The sequence below is a fragment of the Hyla sarda genome, chromosome 8 (genome assembly GCF_029499605.1).
Source record: "Hyla sarda isolate aHylSar1 chromosome 8, aHylSar1.hap1, whole genome shotgun sequence".
Classification (NCBI taxonomy): domain Eukaryota; kingdom Metazoa; phylum Chordata; class Amphibia; order Anura; family Hylidae; genus Hyla; species Hyla sarda.
In genome coordinates this window covers 11,391,303-11,399,083 of record NC_079196.1, presented here as the reverse complement: position 1 = coordinate 11,399,083, position 7,781 = coordinate 11,391,303, and positions in this window count along the sequence as shown.

Here is a 7,781-nt window from a genome sequence, read left to right as displayed (position 1 = left end):
CAGAGTATATTGGTTGTAGTTAGAGTATATTGGTTGTAGTATAGAGTATATTGGTTGTAGCACAGAGTATATTGGTTGCAGCACAGAGTATATTGGTTGTAGTACAGAGTATATTGGTTGTAGTATAGAGTATATTGGTTGTAGTATAGAGTATATTGGTTGTAGCACAGAGTATATTGGTTGTAGCACAGAGTATATTGGTTGTAGTACAGAGTATATTGGTTGTAGTACAGAGTATATATACAGAGTATATTGGTTGTAGTACAGAGTATATTGGTTGTAGTACAGAGTATATTGGTTGTAGTACAGAGTATATTGGTTGTAGTACAGAGTATATTGGTTGTAGCACAGAGTATATTGGTTGTAGCACAGAGTATATTGGTTGTAGCACAGAGTATATTGGTTGTAGCACAGAGTATATTGGTTGTAGTACAGAGTATATTGGTTGTAGTACAGAGTATATTGGTTGTAGTACAGAGTATATTGGTTGTAGCACAGAGTATATTGGTTGTAGCACAGAGTATATTGGTTGTAGTACAGAGTATATTGGTTGTAGTTAGAGTATATTGGTTGTAGTTAGAGTATATTGGTTGTAGTACAGAGTATATTGGTTGTAGTACAGAGTATATTGGTTGTAGCACAGAGTATATTGGTTGTAGCACAAAGTATATTGGTTGTAGTACAGAGTATATTGGTTGTAGTTAGAGTATATTGGTTGTAGTACAGAGTATATTGGTTGTAGTACAGAGTATATTGGTTGTAGTATAGAGTATATTGGTTGTAGTACAGAGTATATTGGTTGTAGTACAGAGTATATTGGTTGTAGCACAGAGTATATTGGTTGTAGCACAGAGTATATTGGTTGTAGTACAGAGTGTATTGGTTGTAGTACAGAATATATTGGTTGTAGTACAGAGTATATTGTTTGTAGTACAGAGTGTATTGGTTGTAGTATAGAGTGTATTGGTTGTAGTTAGAGTATATTGGTTGTAGTATAGAGTATATTGGTTGTAGCACAGAGTATATTGGTTGCAGCACAGAGTATATTGGTTGTAGTACAGAGTATATTGGTTGTAGTATAGAGTATATTGGTTGTAGTATAGAGTATATTGGTTGTAGCACAGAGTATATTGGTTGTAGTACAGAGTATATTGGTTGTAGTACAGAGTATATATACAGAGTATATTGGTTGTAGTACAGAGTATATTGGTTGTAGTACAGAGTATATATACAGAGTATATTGGTTGTAGTACAGAGTATATTGGTTGTAGTTAGAGTATATTGGTTGTAGTACAGAGTATATTGGTTGTAGTACAGAGTATATTGGTTGTAGTATAGAGTATATTGGTTGTAGTACAGAGTATATTGGTTGTAGTACAGAGTATATTGGTTGTAGCACAGAGTATATTGGTTGTAGTACAGAGTATATTGGTTGTAGTACAGAGTGTATTGGTTGTAGTACAGAATATATTGGTTGTAGTACAGAGTATATTGTTTGTAGTACAGAGTGTATTGGTTGTAGTACAGAGTATATTGGTTGTAGTTAGAGTATATTGGTTGTAGTATAGAGTATATTGGTTGTAGCACAGAGTATATTGGTTGCAGCACAGAGTATATTGGTTGTAGTACAGAGTATATTGGTTGTAGTATAGAGTATATTGGTTGTAGTATAGAGTATATTGGTTGTAGCACAGAGTATATTGGTTGTAGCAAAGAGTATATTGGTTGTAGTACAGAGTATATTGGTTGTAGTACAGAGTATATATACAGAGTATATTGGTTGTAGTACAGAGTATATAGGTTGTAGTACAGAGTATATTGGTTGTAGTACAGAGTATATATACAGAGTATATTGGTTGTAGTACAGAGTATATAGGTTGTAGTACAGAGTATATATACAGAGTGTATTGGTTGTAGTACAGAGTATATTGGTTGTAGCACAGAATATATTGGTTGTAGTACAAAGTATATTGGTTGTAGGCAGTACAGAGTATATAGGTTGTAGTACAGAGTATATTGGTTGTAGCACAGAGTATATCGGTTGTAGTACAGAGTATATCGGTTGTAGCACAGAGTATATCGGTTGTAGCACAGAGTATATCGGTGGTAGCACAGAGTATATTGGTTGTAGTACAGAGTATATAGGTTGTAGTACAGAGTATATCGGTGGTAGCACAGAGTATATCGGTGGTAGCACAGAGTATATTGGGTATAGTACAGAATATATTGTTTGTAGCACAGAGGATAGTGGTTGTATTACAGAGTATATTGGTTGTATTACAGAGTATATTGGTTGTAGTACAGAGTGTATTGGTTGTAGTACAGAGTATATTGGTTGTAGTACAGAGTATATTGGTTGTAGCACAGAGTATATCGGTTGTAGCACAGAGTATATCGGTTGTAGCACAGAGTATATCGGTTGTAGTACAGAGTATATCGGTTGTAGTACAGAGTATATCGGTTGTAGCACAGAGTATATCGGTTGTAGCACAGAGTATATTGGTTGTAGCACAGAGTATATTGGTTGTAGTACAGAATATATTGGTTGTAGTACAGAATATATTGGTTGTAGTACAGAATAATTTGGTTGTAGTGCAGAGTATATTGGTTGTAGCACAGAATATTTTGGTTGTAGTACAGAGTACATAGGTTGTATTACAGAGATTATTGGTTGTAGCACAGAGTATAATGGTTGTAGTATAGAGTATATTGGTTGTAGTATAGAGTATATAGGTTGTAGTACAGAGTATATTGGATGTAGTATAGAGTGTATAGGTTGTAGTACAGAATATATTGGATGTAGTATAGAGTGTATTGGTTGTAGTACAGAGTATAAAGGTTGTTTTGCAAGGTATATTGGTTGTAGTACAGAGTATATTGGTTGTAGTATAGAGGATATAGGTTGTAGTACAGAGCATATAGGTTGTAGAACAGAGTATATTGGCTGTAGTACAGAGTATATAGGTTGTAGTACAGAGTATATAGGTTATAGTACAGAGTATATTGATTGTAGTATAGAGTATATTGGTTGTAGTACAATGTATATAGGTTGTAATACAGAGTATATTGGTTGTAGCAGAGTATATTGGTTGTAGCACAGAGTATATTGGATGTAGCACAGAGTATATTGGTTGTAGTACAGAGTATATAGGTTGTAGTACAGAGTATATTGGTTGTAGTAAAGAGTATATTGGTTGTAGCACAGAGTATATTGATTGTAGTACAGAGTATATTGGTTGTAGTACAGAGTATATAGGTTGTAGTACAGAGTGTATTGGTTGTAGTACAGAGTATATTGGTTGTAGCACGGAGTATATTGGTTGTAGTACAGAGGATATAGGTTGTAGTACAGAGGATATAGGTTGTAGTACAGAGTATATAGGTTGTAGTACAGAGTATATTAGTTGTAGTACAGAGGATATAGGTTGTAGTACGGAGGATATAGGTTGTAGTACAGAGTATATTGGTTGTAGTACAGAGGATATAGGTTGTAGTACAGAGTATATTGGCTGTAGAACAGAGTATATTGGCTGTAGTACAGAGTATATAGGTTGTAGTACAGAGTATATAGGTTATAGTACAGAGTATATTGATTGTAGTATAGAGTATATTGATTGTAGTACAATGTATATAGGTTGTAGTACAGAGTATATTGGTTGTAGCAGAGTATATTGGTTGTAGCACAGAGTATATTGGATGTAGCACAGAGTATATTGGTTGTAGTACAGAGTATATAGGTTGTAGTACAGAGTATATTGGTTGTAGTACAGAGTATATTGGTTGTAGTAAAGAGTATATTGGTTGTAGCACAGAGTATATTGATTGTAGTACAGAGTATATTGGTTGTAGTACAGAGTATATAGGTTGTAGTACAGAGTGTATTGGTTGTAGTACAGAGTATATTGGTTGTAGCACGGAGTATATTGGTTGTAGTACAGAGGATATAGGTTGTAGTACAGAGGATATAGGTTGTAGTACAGAGTATATAGGTTGTAGTACAGAGTATATTAGTTGTAGTACAGAGGATATAGGTTGTAGTACGGAGGATATAGGTTGTAGTACAGAGTATATTGGTTGTAGTACAGAGGATATAGGTTGTAGTACAGAGTATATTGGTTGTAGTACAGAGGATATAGGTTGTAGTACGGAGTATATTGATTGTAGTACAGAGTATATTGGTTGTAGTACAGAGTATATAGGTTGTAGTACAGAGTGTATTGGTTGTAGTACAGAGTATATTGGTTGTAGCACGGAGTATATTGGTTGTAGTACAGAGGATATAGGTTGTAGTACAGAGGATATAGGTTGTAGTACAGAGTATATAGGTTGTAGTACAGAGTATATTAGTTGTAGTACAGAGGATATAGGTTGTAGTACGGAGGATATAGGTTGTAGTACAGAGTATATTGGTTGTAGTACAGAGGATATAGGTTGTAGTACAGAGTATATTGGTTGTAGTACAAAGGATATAGGTTGTAGTACGGAGTATATTGATTGTAGTACAGAGTATATTGGTTGTAGTACAGAGTGTATTGGTTGTAGTACAGAGGATATAGGTTGTAGTACAGAGTATATAGGTTGTAGTACAGAGTATATTGGTTGTAGTACAGAGTATATAGGTTGTAGTACAGAGTATATAGGTTGTAGTACATAGTATATTGGTTGTAGTACAGAGGATATAGGTTGTAGTACAGAGTATATAGGTTGTAGTACAGCGTATATAGGTTGTAGTACAGAGTATATAGGTTGTAGTACAGAGTATATTGGTTGTAGTACAGAGTATATTGGTTGTAGTACAGAGGATATAGGTCGTAGTACAGAGTACATTGGTTGTAGTACAGAGGATATAGGTTGTAGTACAGAGTATATTGGTTGTAGTACAGAGGATATAGGTCGTAGTACAGAGTATATTGGTTGTAGTACAGAGGATATAGGTTGTAGTACAGAGTATATTGGTTGTAGTACAGAGGATATAGGTTGTAGTACAGAGTATATTGGTTGTAGTACAGAGGATATAGGTCGTAGTACAGAGTATATTGGTTGTAGTACAGAGGATATAGGTTGTAGTACAGAGGATATAGGTTGTAGTACAGAGTATATAGGTTGTAGTACAGAGTATATTAGTTGTAGTACAGAGGATATAGGTTGTAGTACGGAGGATATAGGTTGTAGTACAGAGTATATTGGTTGTAGTACAGAGGATATAGGTTGTAGTACAGAGTATATTGGTTGTAGTACAGAGGATATAGGTTGTAGTACGGAGTATATTGATTGTAGTACGGAGTATATTGGTTGTAGTACAGAGTGTATTGGTTGTAGTACAGAGGATATAGGTTGTAGTACAGAGTATATAGGTTGTAGTACAGAGTATATTGGTTGTAGTACAGAGTATATAGGTTGTAGTACAGAGTATATAGGTTGTAGTACATAGTATATTGGTTGTAGTACAGAGGATATAGGTTGTAGTACAGAGTATATAGGTTGTAGTACAGCGTATATAGGTTGTAGTACAGAGTATATAGGTTGTAGTACAGAGTATATTGGTTGTAGTACAGAGTATATTGGTTGTAGTACAGAGGATATAGGTCGTAGTACAGAGTATATTGGTTGTAGTACAGAGGATATAGGTTGTAGTACAGAGTATATTGGTTGTAGTACAGAGGATATAGGTCGTAGTACAGAGTATATTGGTTGTAGTACAGAGGATATAGGTTGTAGTACAGAGTATATTGGTTGTAGTACAGAGGATATAGGTTGTAGTACAGAGTATATTGGTTGTAGTACAGAGGATATAGGTCGTAGTACAGAGTATATTGGTTGTAGTACAGAGGATATAGGTTGTAGTACAGAGGATATAGGTTGTAGTACAGAGTATATAGGTTGTAGTACAGAATATATTGGTTGTAGTACAGAGGATATAGGTCGTAGTACAGAGTATATAGGTTGTATTACAGAGTATGTTGGTTGTAGGACTCCATTATGCTATTAAGCTGTAATTATACAGGATGTGATCGGCTCCTGAAGTTATTGATCTCTTATTGATAACTTTTGGCTTCCATCATCTTCTGTCCTCTTACACTCTTTGGCAAAAAAATAAAAGCAGCCAGATAGTAATATCAGATAGTTGTAAAGTATATAGTTCTGTCTCAGGCAGATATGTAATGGTTACAGGTGAGGTCTGGGTCTAACCAGAGTGCTTCCCTCACTGACCTATAAAAAGCCTCTCAGAGGCTACTTCTTGGTGAGAGATGTCTGACTCCTAGACATGGCTCTACGATGTACTCATAAACATTTTGCCTAGTTGACGGACTTATAGACAGGGTGCATCATTGGACTAAGAGAAGGTAGATGTGTGGTAGCCCAGTGCGGGAGTTGTGCCCCCGTACCCTTGCTGCCCTGTCAGGCAGCCCCCTTACACCTGTCCCCTTATGTATATATTGTTTGTGTTATAGTTTATAATACATATAGAAAGTGTTATTACTTTAAGAGACGTTAACATGTGATCACCAGTTTTCATGTGAGTGTAACCCAGGAGGTATCAGTGACCAGGTGACTTAAGGGTGACCTATGGGACCCCCCCAGAGTCTCCCCAATAAAAGCCCTGGAGGAGTCTCTGTGCTCTCTTTCTGCTGAGTCAAGTCCTAGAGTGAGTCTGGAGTCCATAGGAGCCCTAAGTAAGTACAACCACAGCATTGTCAGTCTCTAGTCAGTCACAGTCATCTATTGTTACGTCAGAGTGGCCTGCACTAAAATTGTCCAAATCTACTGAAAGTCCCAGCAAGCCCTTATGGTCTCTGCGTCACTGGTCACCTCCTTGGGCTCTGGCTGAACTGTATAGACTTTACCACCTGTCTACCCTCAGTAAAGCTACTGTTATCCGTAACTTGGTGTCGGAGTCATTATTTCCCCCGTGCCTAGCCCAGGATCCAGCGGTATACCTTCGGGTGGTATTGAGGATAAACCACGCCCTAGCGTCACAAATACATGGGGTTAATGCCATCTGCCCCTAGGGTGACAACATCTGCCCTGCATCATACACCCTCTACTACAGATGGCTGCCTCTTCTTGTACTTTGACCCTTCATTACCCAAACCTGTCTCTTCCTTACACCCCTGTCTCTTTATTACACTCGCTGTCTCCTCCGTTTATCCCAACTGTATCTCATCTTGTATTCCAGCTGGAGTACTAGAGCCTCCATGTATCCCAATTGTATCTCTTCTTGTATCCAGTCTGGAGTACTAGAGCCTCCATGTATCCCATCTGTATCTCATCTTGTATGCAGGCTGGAGTACTAGAGCCTTCATGTATCCCATGTGTATCTCATCTTGTATCCAGGTTGGAGTACTAATGCCTTCATGTATCCCATCTGTATCTCATCTTGTATCCCGGCTGGAGTACTAGAGCCTCCATGTATCCCATCTGTATCTCATCTTGTATTCCAGCTGGAGTACTAGAGCCTCCATGTATCCCAATTGTATCTCTTCTTGTATCCAGTCTGGAGTACTAGAGCCTCCATGTATCCCATCTGTATCTCATCTTGTATGCAGGCTGGAGTACTAGAGCCTTCATGTATCCCATCTGTATCTCATCTTGTATCCAGGCTGGAGTACTAGAGCCTCCATGTATCCCATCTGTATCTCATCTTGTATTCTGGCTGGAGTACTAGAGCCTCCATGTATCCCATCTGTATCTCATCTTGTATCCTGGCTGGAGTACTAGAGCCTCCATGTATCCCATCTGTATCTCATCTTGTATCCCAGCTGGAATACTAGAGCCTCCAT